This window comes from Clinocottus analis, unplaced genomic scaffold (assembly GCF_023055335.1).
Source record: "Clinocottus analis isolate CAN_PGR_092001 unplaced genomic scaffold, fCliAna1.0.p SCAF_15, whole genome shotgun sequence".
Taxonomy (NCBI): Eukaryota; Metazoa; Chordata; class Actinopteri; order Perciformes; family Cottidae; genus Clinocottus; species Clinocottus analis.
In genome coordinates, this window is record NW_027175876.1 from 11,382,216 (window position 1) to 11,394,579 (window position 12,364).

Sequence of the window (12,364 nt, forward strand, 5' to 3'; positions counted from 1 at the left end):
ATTGGGCCTTAATCTACAAGATGTCAATCACCTGTTTAGTTTCTACACCTGCTTGGTCATTGCGGGCTCTAGTTTTTCCCAGCATGCATTGAAAATGAAGTTTGTTTTTTATTGCCAAATGTTTTACCCCACTACACTTATTTGACAATTTTATGAATTAGTTACTTGCTGATTCAGATTATCAATATGAGTTATAATCAACAAATAGTGATGGGCATTGGCGATTATTAAGCGATACCAGAAGTACACAAGAGGTATCACGACTATCTCCATCTTTAGCTGCAACATTACAGTCACTCACACATTAATGCAGACAAAATTTAAATCCAATCACATTTAATGTTTTAGAGAAATAAACCATTCTACATTGTTGGTACTTTGGGTACTTAAAGTACATTTTGATGCAATACTTTTGTACTTGTAAAATTTTGAACACAGGACTTTGGAACAGAGTATTTCTAAACTGTGAATTGCTTTTTTTTTTACTTCAGTAAAATATCTTGAGTGCTTCTTTCACCACTGCCTTTTTTTCTATCTTGTTGTTCCCGAGTGAAAGTTTGATGCTCACATAGAAAAAATACATTATAATTAATATCACACTCACAGTAAATAAAGTCATACATTAATGAACTTTTTTATTTTACATAAATAAATCATGGAAATTACAACGTACAATAACAAGTTTTCCTTTAAACATTTTGAGTTCATTCAGAGTTTTCATTATCAAACATATACAGAGATTCACCAATTAAACATTACATACCACTTGTAATTCTCTGGGTGGGACCTGACTGGACCAACATATTCGTTCACTTCTAGTTGCTGGTTTACTGCTGTGTGGTCCGACCAGAGAAATCTAACAGGGGAACATTAAAGAGACCAGAAGGAAACTCACACCGTAGCTCCTCAGCAGGGCTAAGAAGAGTCACGTTCGTCTCTTTCAGCCAAGTCAGGAAGCTCCTCAGGTCTGAATCGCAGTGAAATCGGTTCATTTTCAGGTCGAGGACGCTTAGAGAGCGAAAAGCGTCGGGGTCGGGTGAGGCTACGAAGTTGTTGGAGAGGTTGAGTGCTTTGAGACTTTTTGGTAACACATCCGGCCGGAGATAGGTCAAGCTGTTGGAGGAGAGATCCATCTCCAGGACTGAGGTGAGGCCCTTGAAAAGTTCCTGAGGAAGAGACTGAAGCGCGTTGAAGCTCAAGTTCAGACCTTTCACATGTCCAAGATTGTCAAACAGATTCAGGCACCTCCCCTGAGACCACACGGACTGCAGGGAGCTGCCGTGAAGATCCAGAGCTTGGACATTATTCAAGCCAACTGCTAAAACTCGTCCACGGAGCGTGCACCATCTGATCGTGTTTCCTCCGTAAAGGAGATTCTGGAGGCGCTTCAGTTGAGTCAGAAGCTGGTTAACGTCCCCCAGGTTTGTTAATCTGTTGTCCTGAATGTCCAGATGCAGAATATTACGGGCAAAGCGCGTGAGACTGCTCACTGACGTCAGCTTATTGTCCTTCAACATCAGATAATCTAAGGTCGGAAGAGATGCAGGGAAGCCAAGGTCTCGCAAAGAGTTTCCTGTTAGATATAATGCTTTTAATTGAGGAAGTCCACTAAATGAGCCAAAGCCCAGAGCGCCAATGTGATTGTAGGACAAGTCCAACACTTTCAGGTTTGTCAGAGAAGCAAACGTGTAAGAATGGACTTCCCCCAGCAGGTTGTGAGACAGGTTGAGCATTCTTAAATGTCCCTGAAGACCTTCAAAGGCCTGTCTGTGTATCTGATTCACCCTGTTTTGGGAAACGTCAATGATTTCAACTTCTTTCAGCGGACTAAAAACCCCCTGTTGCAATGCAAATATCCTGTTCTTAGACAGATCCAAGTTGCGGACCGAGCTGTCATTCAGGCCTACAAACGTGCCGCGGTCTGGATCAGGAAGATTGTTGAAGGAAAATCCTTTACCCATGTGCCCTGACAGTTTGAGATGGGAGATCTTAGTCCCCTTAATGGCTGTGAAAAGCTGCTTGGAAACACCGACACCAAACCCATTGTTAGACATGTCAAGTGTCTGAAAGGACATTCCCCTGAAAGGATTCCCACATTCCTGCCAGTCAAAATGTTCATGAAACATGGCCTTAAGGTGAACAGAGTTCAAGTTTAGGACCTCAAAGCTCTTTCCTTTGAAACCAACCAGATCAGACTCACATATTTTGTCAATTTTGTTCAGCTTGAGATTCAAAACTTTCAAATGAGTCATGTTTGTAAAGAACATTGAGGGCTGCAGTCTTTTTATCTTGTTACCAAAGAGGTCAAGGCTCTCTAAGGAGGACAGGGGCTCCAGATAGTCCTCCTCCAGTACAGACTCTTGGAGCGAACAGTAATCCAGGAAGAGGTTCTGCAAACCGGAGAGGCCGGCAAAAGCCTGCCGCTCCAGTTGAAGGCCGACGTTGAAGCCGAGCACCAGCCTCCTCAGGCGACTTTGCCCGCTGAAGGCGTCGTTCCTGATCACAAGAGGCACGTGCTGTCGTCCGAGGTCCAGCTCCCGCAGCTCCTCCAGGCCCGACAGGGAGCTGGAGTTGATCTCACGGATGTGGTTCATCTCCAGGTACAGGTGGGTGATGTGGGGAGGGAGAGGAGGAACCCAGCGGAGGTTCTGGGCGGCACAGTTGGCTACAGAGCCCAAAATGAGGCACGAAGGGGAGCACACCGGCACCTGAAAGAAGACATTTAAAAACTGTAAGTGTATTGCTTACATTTAATTACAGATTGTTTTGTGCGGTACGTTCATCTTTTTTGCTCAATGTTCTAATTTAAAGAACTTTGAAATCAAAGAAATGAACAAAGAGCCATACTTTTAAAAAGCTTAAGAAGTAACATAAGACTATTTATCTACAGACAACTTCAAAAATGAAATATATATAGTGAGATATATTGCTCGTTGCTGTTTTTTGTATATTACATTCACAAAGATACAGGAAACAAACCTTTGTTCAAATAAACGCACACACATACCTTGGTTTCCATACATTGGTAATACATGATAAAACATGTCTATGAATAAAATATTCTATCTAATTTATTGAATTAGCATAATTATCATCTTGAGAGCTCACAAAAACATTCTGCAAGCTTTACACCAAAGACAATTCAATTTTCCTGTTCTTCATCTAATAAGATCAAGCTAGAATAATTCACAAAAGCAATGCAGTTTCTATATAATAACTTCCTGTTGGTATTAGTGTCTACAGCCCAATTGTTTTGGTCTGTTTGTCTCCACAAGAGTGAAATATAAAATAAAGATGTGTAATTATTTAAGAAATGTTGTCCTTTTCTATATAACCCTAATAAATAAATGATCTTCTCCTTTATTTACCCCCCAAACATTTGTATTTTCCTGCACTGTCAAAAACTGCACGTTACATTTTTTTGTGTTTAAGTAAGTGCTGTAAATAAATTCACTGTATCTTTAAATTGGAGGCTAATTACTTTACACAGTTTCAGTATTAATATTACTTTTTCTTTCCATTCCTTTTGTTACCTACCTGTAGGAAAACAGAGACGACAACAACCTGAAGACTTAGCGGCCACATCTTCAAAGTAGAAATGCAGTTCTTGATATTTGATGGAATAAAGCAGCAGTCACTGCTGCAATGTGAACATCAGAGATCCATAGTGCGGAGATTTCTGTTGGCAGCGTTTTTAATCTGTGAGTGTTTGCGTCACTTGTTTTGAACATTGCATTGATTCTGCAAAGTAAACACGATGCTGGTCGGGGTTTCCCTTTTTTTGTTTCCATACTTACATAATGAAGGGAAGTACGCTTGCATGTTTGCGGACCTTCGTTGCTATGCCCTGGTTTGTTCGGTGTTGTGTTTTCAGGTTTGGATACACCTTGTCTGTTTTTGTGACGTTGCCAGGTTTGGGTTGTGTAAGTGAGGCCTGAATCTTGACTTTTGTTGATGCAATTGTATATGTGGTTGAAAAGATGCTTCAACATGTAAATAATATGGATTTCTGATGAGTTCTGATGTCCCATGAAGTATCAGAGACTTCTAACTACAGTGTAGTTTTACAAGGAATACTAAAACCATGAAATGTTTTGCCACGGAAATGTTCACTTACGTCTTCATCAGGGGTATTCAACTAAAAGTTCAGCAAGGTCCAGTTGGAGAGAATTTCCTCATGCAAAGGTCTTAAACATGACAATAATGTCCATTTGTGTGCCATATGTATGGAAGTAGCCAACAGTATTAACATCTGTATGACTGTCAAATTAAATAAAGAAAGTTCAATTAAACAACATCTAAACAATATGTATTATTACAGATGTACAATTAAAGTGGACTAATTATACATAATACAAACATCGAATAGTAAATACATTATCTTCTCTTATTTAAAGTAAAATAAAGGCTGGATTAAAAACAGAAAAATTAAGTATTTTATGCAGCTTTAAATTTAGTTGATTGGGGCATCAGGCAATGTGGGGTTAGTGACTTTAACTAAAATTATTATTTAGTTATTAAACCACTTTGACCTCAAGGTTTATACTCCAACCTCAGGGAGATGTGGGTGCAGGGCCTTTATCTGGTTATTAAACCACTTGATTCAGCTAATTTCTCCTCTCTGGCAGTTAATTCATGTGTTAGTGTTCTGATCATATTAACGTGTTAACGGCACACACAGAGGCAGAGCGACTTCATTCTCTCCTCAGGGAGACGTTACTCCAATATATATTTACATATGCAATATGTGATTGCTGCTTTATCTATGCTCTGAATGTAAAATCAAGCCCATTTAATTGATGTTGATACCACACAAATGGACACACAGATGTTATTTTTCAATTAAATACAATTGTGAACGCATCTGTTGTACATTTACTGATGTTTTCACGAGAGGAATTTTACTTACTATTTTCTATCTTATATTTTATTTCTGATTATTGTATTATTCATAAATATGTTAATAGATGCTTCTGTGACTTTAAAAAAGCGGCTGCAGTGTGCAAAATTGCAGCATTTTATAACTAACCGACTGTACTTCTGTATATATTAATGCAACTTAAGAAATGACCATGTACTGCACATATTTGTACACAGACAGATTTGAGGGCAAACCGTTTCAGTCACAAGACATTTCTTAGTTCCTCTTGTGTAACAAATGAGTAAACTGTTTCAATGAGTCGCATATTTTTTTGGATTGAGTTGCATATTTGTATACCTCTTCCTATTCTAGACATTAAGGCGTCGTCGGACTTCCCAGAATAATGCTCTTCTTCTGTTGGAGCCTTAGTCAACAACAGTAGCTGGTATATCTCACTGTGATGAGTAGTTACAGGTTTTCTATTCTGTTTGGGGAACTGTTGAGCCAATTAATGTCTAAATTAGGAAGCCGTACATGACGGTTATTGTTTTATATTCATTGTATTGCCAAAAACACTGGGGAGTACAGCGGTGTGTGTGGTCCAATCACACAGGGCTGGTGAATTTCACAACCTCTGGAGAATGAAGGTTGGTCAAATAATACAGAGAGAAATTGTGACAGACGTTGACTGACATGGTGGCAATACTGTTACAGCGTCTCCCTGCAGGAACAGAGTGCAATAGGTAACTATTTCTTACTTTTATCTTAAGAATAACAAGGTTAAAAATTTTTGACTCAATGCAGAATATAAGTACATTTACTCAAGTTACTTTAGTTTTACTCCACTTCAGAATTTCACTTTTATGCTTTTTATTAATACTTTACGACATCTCGTAGGCAAATATTATATTCTTTACTTTACCAGATTTATATCTTTAAACACATCAACAAAACAACAAACACAACTATCGTGGCCGAACAGCAAATTTGATGCCCGGGGTCCTGCGAACAGGTTAATCCGGCCATGAAGATATTAGATCAAAAAAGTGCAATTTGCAGTGTTGGAAAAAGTACTTAAAAGTTTTTCTCAAGCAAAAATAGAGCAACACAGTGTAAGTACACTCTGATAGTAAAAATCCAGCATTCAAACTTTTTTTTCTGAAGCCAAAGTGTACAAAAAGTAAAATGAAGCAACTCATTATGCCGAGCAGCCAATTTTTAGAATAACATGGAACCAGTTTTAATTGTTTTCATGTCATATTTTTGAGTTAAGTGATGTATTTATGTGTACATCACTTTTGGGTTGTTAATGTTGCTTTTGATGTATTTTAATTAGCGTTTATATACTTCCGGGTGTCTTGTAAATTTCACAAAGGGATCAATACAGTCTTATATTTACACATTTTGAAATATTAATCTGAATCTGCAAAGCTATCAAGTAATTGTGGTGGAGAATTAAGTCTATAACTACTACTTAATATGTTTCCCTTTGAATTGTAGCCTTTTAGTAGTAGAAGCAGCAAGCTGAACATGAAAAGAAAAAGTAAAGTACAAGTACCATAACATTGTACTTAAGTACAGTACTTGACTAAATAGGCTACAAAGGTACTTTCAACGATTTAGTTTTTATACAAACTATATATCAAGACTACTATTTAAGAAAGTAACTTATAGGCATGTTTCACCGCTGGACTTATTCATACATTCACACTTTGCACTATAAGTAGCCAAAACTTGAGGAGCCAAAATGTATGTTGATACTTTCCAATTTAACCAGCTGAACTATATATATATATGCATTAGCTACTGTATATGTATCTATATACCAAACTAGCATGAAAATGGCCAAAAGCTATTCATTCCTGAAGGTTTGAAGTCGTAAAACTATGTAACCGAATTAAACGGAATCTTTTTAGTCTGTGATTTGCTCCTCACTCCGTAGTATTACTGTATATGTGAAGTAACGTCAACCAGTCGTGTGTGTGTCCGCGTCTCACACACACACACACACACACACACACACACACACACACACACACACACACACACACACACACACACACACACCGCTCACTGTCACCGGGGAGGAGGGGGCAGGACGCGGCGAGCAGAGGAGTGACTTACTTTCAAAAATAGTACACTTCATCACAGCAGCAGCGAGTATGGAGGCTGTGAAACATGGTCGGCTACGGAAATAAATAACGGGACCGGAATATTATTTAAATCAGACACGTGGGAGACCGGAGCCTACGGCGAAAAAAAAGAGGAAGTGGGCATTTCAAGAGAGAAGAAAGCGGGTTTAAGTCGGTTCAACACGTTTCACTGTTGATGTTGGTATTTGGACACGAATACCTGCGGAAAATAGTCCCGGTGAGTACACTCCCCGTTTTACGGTCCGTTACGAGGCGCGAGGCACACGGACGCACGTTTTCCGGTTGAAGTTGATACAAGTGTGACTTTGAAAAGGACACAATCAGCAGAGTCTGGGCTCTTCAAGCACGCATTCATTCGGAGGAACAAGGTGAACAGGGAGTTAAAACTTTTCTGCAACATGGCCGCTCAGATGTCACACAGCTTCCCAGAAGTAACGTTAGGCTGAACTATAACGAGCTCTGACTCCAGTCTTTGTGAAACGTATTTCCACCAAAGACCGTTAAAATATTGTGTGTTTAATGACGAATACAAAGGGTTTAATGCGGCGACTGAGTGCTGTAGTTTATCAAAGTCGTGCCCACTTTTCAAAGCTAACCACACTGTTGCTGTTTGACTTGAATGCAACTTTACTCGCGCGGTTTTCTATGGAAGGAACATTATTCCATTCAAAAATTTAGCAATTTTACGTTACATGGCTTATTGCCAGAGGCACGGGGTTTGTGGATCAAAACGTAATAATGAAAAAGAAAATCGTTAGTGTTCACTGTGAAATTCGGCACACAATTAAGGCTTAGTGGGATGCATGTGTTTTTGCAACAAGCTCTGCAAACGCACGTTAACTCGTAAGAATGTTATAATGAGGTTGTCAATGTTAGGGCTGACCAATTACTTATTTTTGAGTGAGGGGTTTATTAAATCATAATATGCTTTAATGAATCACCAGCAGTCCAATGAATCATTACAACTGACCTGTTGGGTCAGCTGAAATGATTTGTCACACCACAACCTGCCAAAGAGTGTCATCTGACACGGGCCAAGCATTTTTGGTGTCTCGCAGAATATGACAGCTCACCCCCCCCCCCCCCCCCCGTCACACACACACACACACACACACACACACACACACACACACACACACACACACACACACACACTCCCACAGCCCAAATGTGTTTCGTGCAGATATTACAGCAGCGTAAAGGGTTATTGTATCATATTCTGCTTTCTGAATCTGAATTCCCAATTTGGTTATTTTCTCTTTCAGCAATGGCAATGTGAACATTTATGCCGCTCTTTGTGTATGTCTCTGTGTCACCAGCAGATACAGATCCAACAGTCAAACACAGGTCAAGTTCATTAACTAACATTCCTGAACAGTCCAATTATAGGCTGTGACAGAAACATAGTGTAAAAATCCTAACCCTCGACCAAAAGCATGTGTGTATCCAGTGAGGTTGCAGACTTTTCTAAACTGTTGCTCCCTGTGGAGGAAACCAAACAAAGAGGGATGGCATTAACAGATGGACTGTCTCCCAAACTGCCCCATGAGGGTCTGCACTTTTCCCCCTGGTAGATGCTTATTGTGTACTTAAATTGAGCAGTGGGCGACTGGTTTAGATCTTTAACTGGGCACAGCGAGAGAGCAAAACAAGAGTTTGCCTTCCAACTTTTCCTGGCACACAACAACATCTCTTCATGACAACTTGGGTTTATAAATATATATTCCCCTAACAGGTTTTGAACACGCTTAGTATTTTATATAAATGTACCTAAATATAATACTTGATCTCTTCTCACCAGCCTCAACTTTATAACATTTCATCTCGGTGTGTCCACATAGAAAGATTTTAGTTGTTTAGTTGATTTACAGTAATGTGATTACTGTCTCCACTGCGGGTGGGTAGACGATAGCAGTGGGGGTGGAACCTATTATTAGCAGAACAGTCATTCCTATCTAGCCTCTGGTTTGTATAATTTCTCAAGAGGTAAATTATAGTGAAATCTAAGTATTCCTCATTTTGCACGTAGGAGCAATCGGCTGGACCTCAGAGCTCTTTGCTCGTTGACTGTTGGGTGTGTGTGATGCCTCTGAAAGCAGTAAAATGTGGCTAAAGAGATAAAACTTAAATAGAGATCTCTTATGCTTTTCAACCCCAGGAATCTTTCATTTAAACTTCCAAGCTGGTTGCACATGTAGTATAGTCTTTCAAGTATGTCAGGTTGCAAGTTCACCGTCAAATTATCACACTTTTCTACTCTGTTATACACTTTTAGATTTCTTGTAGATAGTTAGTTGGTAGACACAACTTTCACTTCACCATGTCAGTGTCTCGCTCTTTCCTTCCTTCCGGCTTCTTAGTACATCTTGATCTCTCTATCTCTCTCTGTTTCCTCCCTCTTCATATCTTCTTCGTGTCTCTTTCTGTATGCATTACTCTTTCTCTCTTTATTTCATGCTTTCTCTCTTTGCAGTTGGCATGGCCCGCCTTCCACTCACTCCGCACACCTCCCTGCCCTCCTAAGAGTCAGTTCTGTGCAGTTTTTCGATGTAGTCTTCTCTCGGTCCGGTCACAGGTTGAGGGTTTGAGTTCAATATAAGTGGTACATGAGAGGAATCTGGTAATAAGACAGACATGCTATGTTCACAAAAGTTGGCACTTTAGGTAAAACCGCACTGTGCTTCAGTAAAACTATACAAGGGACTGCGTTGGTTGGGCGTGTTGCTTCAGGTCCTGGTGAGACGATGAAATACAATCTGCGAATGCTAGTTTGAGTAATAGTTACCCGGGTAACTTACTTAACTTTAAAAAAGTTTGTGCCGGTCGATGCTATTTCAATCAGAAGAGACCATCCTGGGTGGTTGGGTGAAAGGATACTTTCTGTACTTGTAAAACCCTGCAGCTGACTCCACCATGTCTCCACCCCAGAACTGCTGTAACTTCTGACTTGCTCCAGCCCTCCCGACGCCTGTGACATGCTAGCTTCCCGTCTTTAACTCGAGATGTAGGGCTTCTGTTTTTACCTGCCTGTCGACAACCCCGGGGTCATGCCGGGTCCGTCGGGCTGTCTCCTGGCAGCACAGGGGTCAAAGGTTGGAGGTCAGAGAGGCAATTTGCTTTCGGTCCGACCTGCTCGTAATGGATGCAGTTGAAAGTTTAAGTTGTAAGGAGTGATAATGATGGACACTAAACAATAAATCCCCATACCTTTAGATGTTTTTTTAATGTTAACCTACAGTTTCACAGTCAAACCTACAACAACACATAGTTTCCAACAGTTTGTACACACAACCCTCCTGACAATGGCGACATATTACACACACTACATTACCTGCTGGTTCAGAGTCTTAACGGACAAAAGCAGGAATGAATGATTGTAGCGGTTCAACCTGCTCTGAGAAGCTGGAAGTCTGGGTAAACTAAAAAAATATGAGTTGGATCAGACACTATTTTTTGTACCTCTCTGACGATAGACTGCTGATGGATTGTTTGGAGGGACAAGTATATTTTAACTCTTGTCATTTTCAAAGCATTGCCTGTACCAGATGAGCAATATGTGATTTCAGCTGTCCAGACAAGCTACCATACCACGCTGTTATCTCATATCTTATTATTATACTCTCTCAGATCACATGGTAAAGTAGCAACATGAACTTCTGCTCAAATCCATCGACCATTATAACATTCTTACAGCATTCCTCATCCTGTCGAAACCTCAGCTGATAAGTGGCTGCTTTTTGTTTCACACCTTGTGACAGTTTATTTAGTTTCCATTATGTAAACTATTTCATGGCCTTTGAAACCAAGACCTGTGTACTTTTGGAAATGCTCGAACTTCAAAGTTTCTCGATGTCCTGAAAGCAGATTTTTTAAGTTAATTCAGGAAGCTGATGCGGAGCTTTATGGGGGGATTTGTGGCTCCGACCAGCCAGCCTTGTCTGTGTCGTTAGGCGCTTGTGGGTATTTCAGCAACGTCGGTGTCTAAAGTTGCAGCATACTGTATATATATCATGTAAAACACACACACACACACACACACACACACACACAGGTCAGGTCCCGTCAGGGCAACCGGTGAGAACAGCGAGCAGCTGCAAGTGGTAATGTGGTCATGTGGCATGCATGCCGTGTGTGTGTGTGTGGTGGGGGGGGGGGTGCAGCGGGTGGTAAACACCCTCTTATCCCTCTTTCGTACCACCTCGCCTGCCTGACGCCCATCAGTGTCCTCGGCGTATTTCGTCTTCGGTCCAGCAAAACCTAAGTTTGTGGATTCACCCAGAAAACTCAGCGGTGAGTGGAGTGTGAGTGTTGATGCAGAGAGATTTTGAAGCAACTAGTTTTCATGTTTTTGACTAACTAGAGTAACTGATTCCTGAGAATAAGTGTGAGTTTGTTTATTTTATGTTTTTCAGGACCGTTTGCCTTCTTCAGTTCTTTGGCCTATAGGAGTGTAACGTGTGTGTTGTATGGGTGTATGTTGTGTGTGAGAGAGAGCATGTGGTAAATGCACAGGTGTACTGGTCTGGTTGGGTGGTCTGCACTGATGCGACACAACTCACACACACACACACACACACACACACACACACATACACACACATACACATTGTGTAGCCAGAAGATGAAAGAAGTAAATGTTGATGAGACTCATCATCACACAGTCATATTACTTGAGTGTGTGTGCATGTGCACTATTCATCCAGGTCATTTGAGTCAAACTGGCTCAATCATTTAATGACAATAAGATTTTCCAGAGTCCAAAGTGACATCTTCAAACACCAAATCCTCACAACTGAAAACCCTTAACCAGTAACTGATTGTGGTTGATGAATTACTTTAAGGGTTAAGTGGGTATCGCGATAGAGATCAATTGTCTGTCAGTCAACTAGTTGATCAATCAACTTTCAGCCTCATCGTCTCAGCTTTACTTTTGTACACCGGCGCCATTGAGACACATTCAATGCCCATGTGACAATGAATTTTATGTACAGATCCTAAACCAATATTGATTTTTATATCTTATTTGAGAGGAAACAATATTTTCTTTTTCATCATTTACTCAACCAAATAAAGAAAATTGCTCACACACACATTTTGGTCATTGAAAGAAGTGAAATCCTCCCTCCATACGTCTGAATCATCTACATTTACTCAACAAACGTGATCCCGGGGGACATGTTGTGATAACACAGAAGGGGACATTAGTGACAGGTTGACAGCTTTCGGTGTGAGGATTTAAGATCACGTGTGGAATTTGTGGTGAGTAATGAGACGCCAACGGGAACACCATGTTCTTGTGGTAAAGTGATAGAAAGCGGCACATTTCAATTTGGCTCATTGTGTCACGGCC

The 12,364-nt window shown here is 40.4% G+C and overlaps 1 protein-coding gene and 1 pseudogene across 7 annotated transcripts in view; one reads left to right on the plus strand and one right to left on the minus strand.

Moving 5' to 3' along the window:
• Window positions 1-827: 827 nt before the first annotated feature.
• On the minus strand, window positions 828-3,736 carry LOC137785559 (toll-like receptor 5; annotated as a pseudogene).
• A 3,242-nt stretch (window positions 3,737-6,978) lies between these two features.
• LOC137785431 (dystrobrevin beta-like) overlaps window positions 6,979-12,364 on the plus strand; it is a 24,655-nt gene continuing 19,269 nt past the window's right edge. For 4 of the 7 annotated variants that reach the window (XM_068576653.1, XM_068576656.1, XM_068576659.1 and 1 more), the window contains exon 1: window positions 6,980-7,231. The gene's annotated coding sequence lies outside the window, so the exon portion shown is untranslated. Of the gene's footprint in view, window positions 7,232-11,225; window positions 11,305-12,364 lie in introns of those variants that run through there. The other 3 variants (XM_068576658.1, XM_068576657.1, XM_068576654.1) reach the window with 2 other exon arrangements.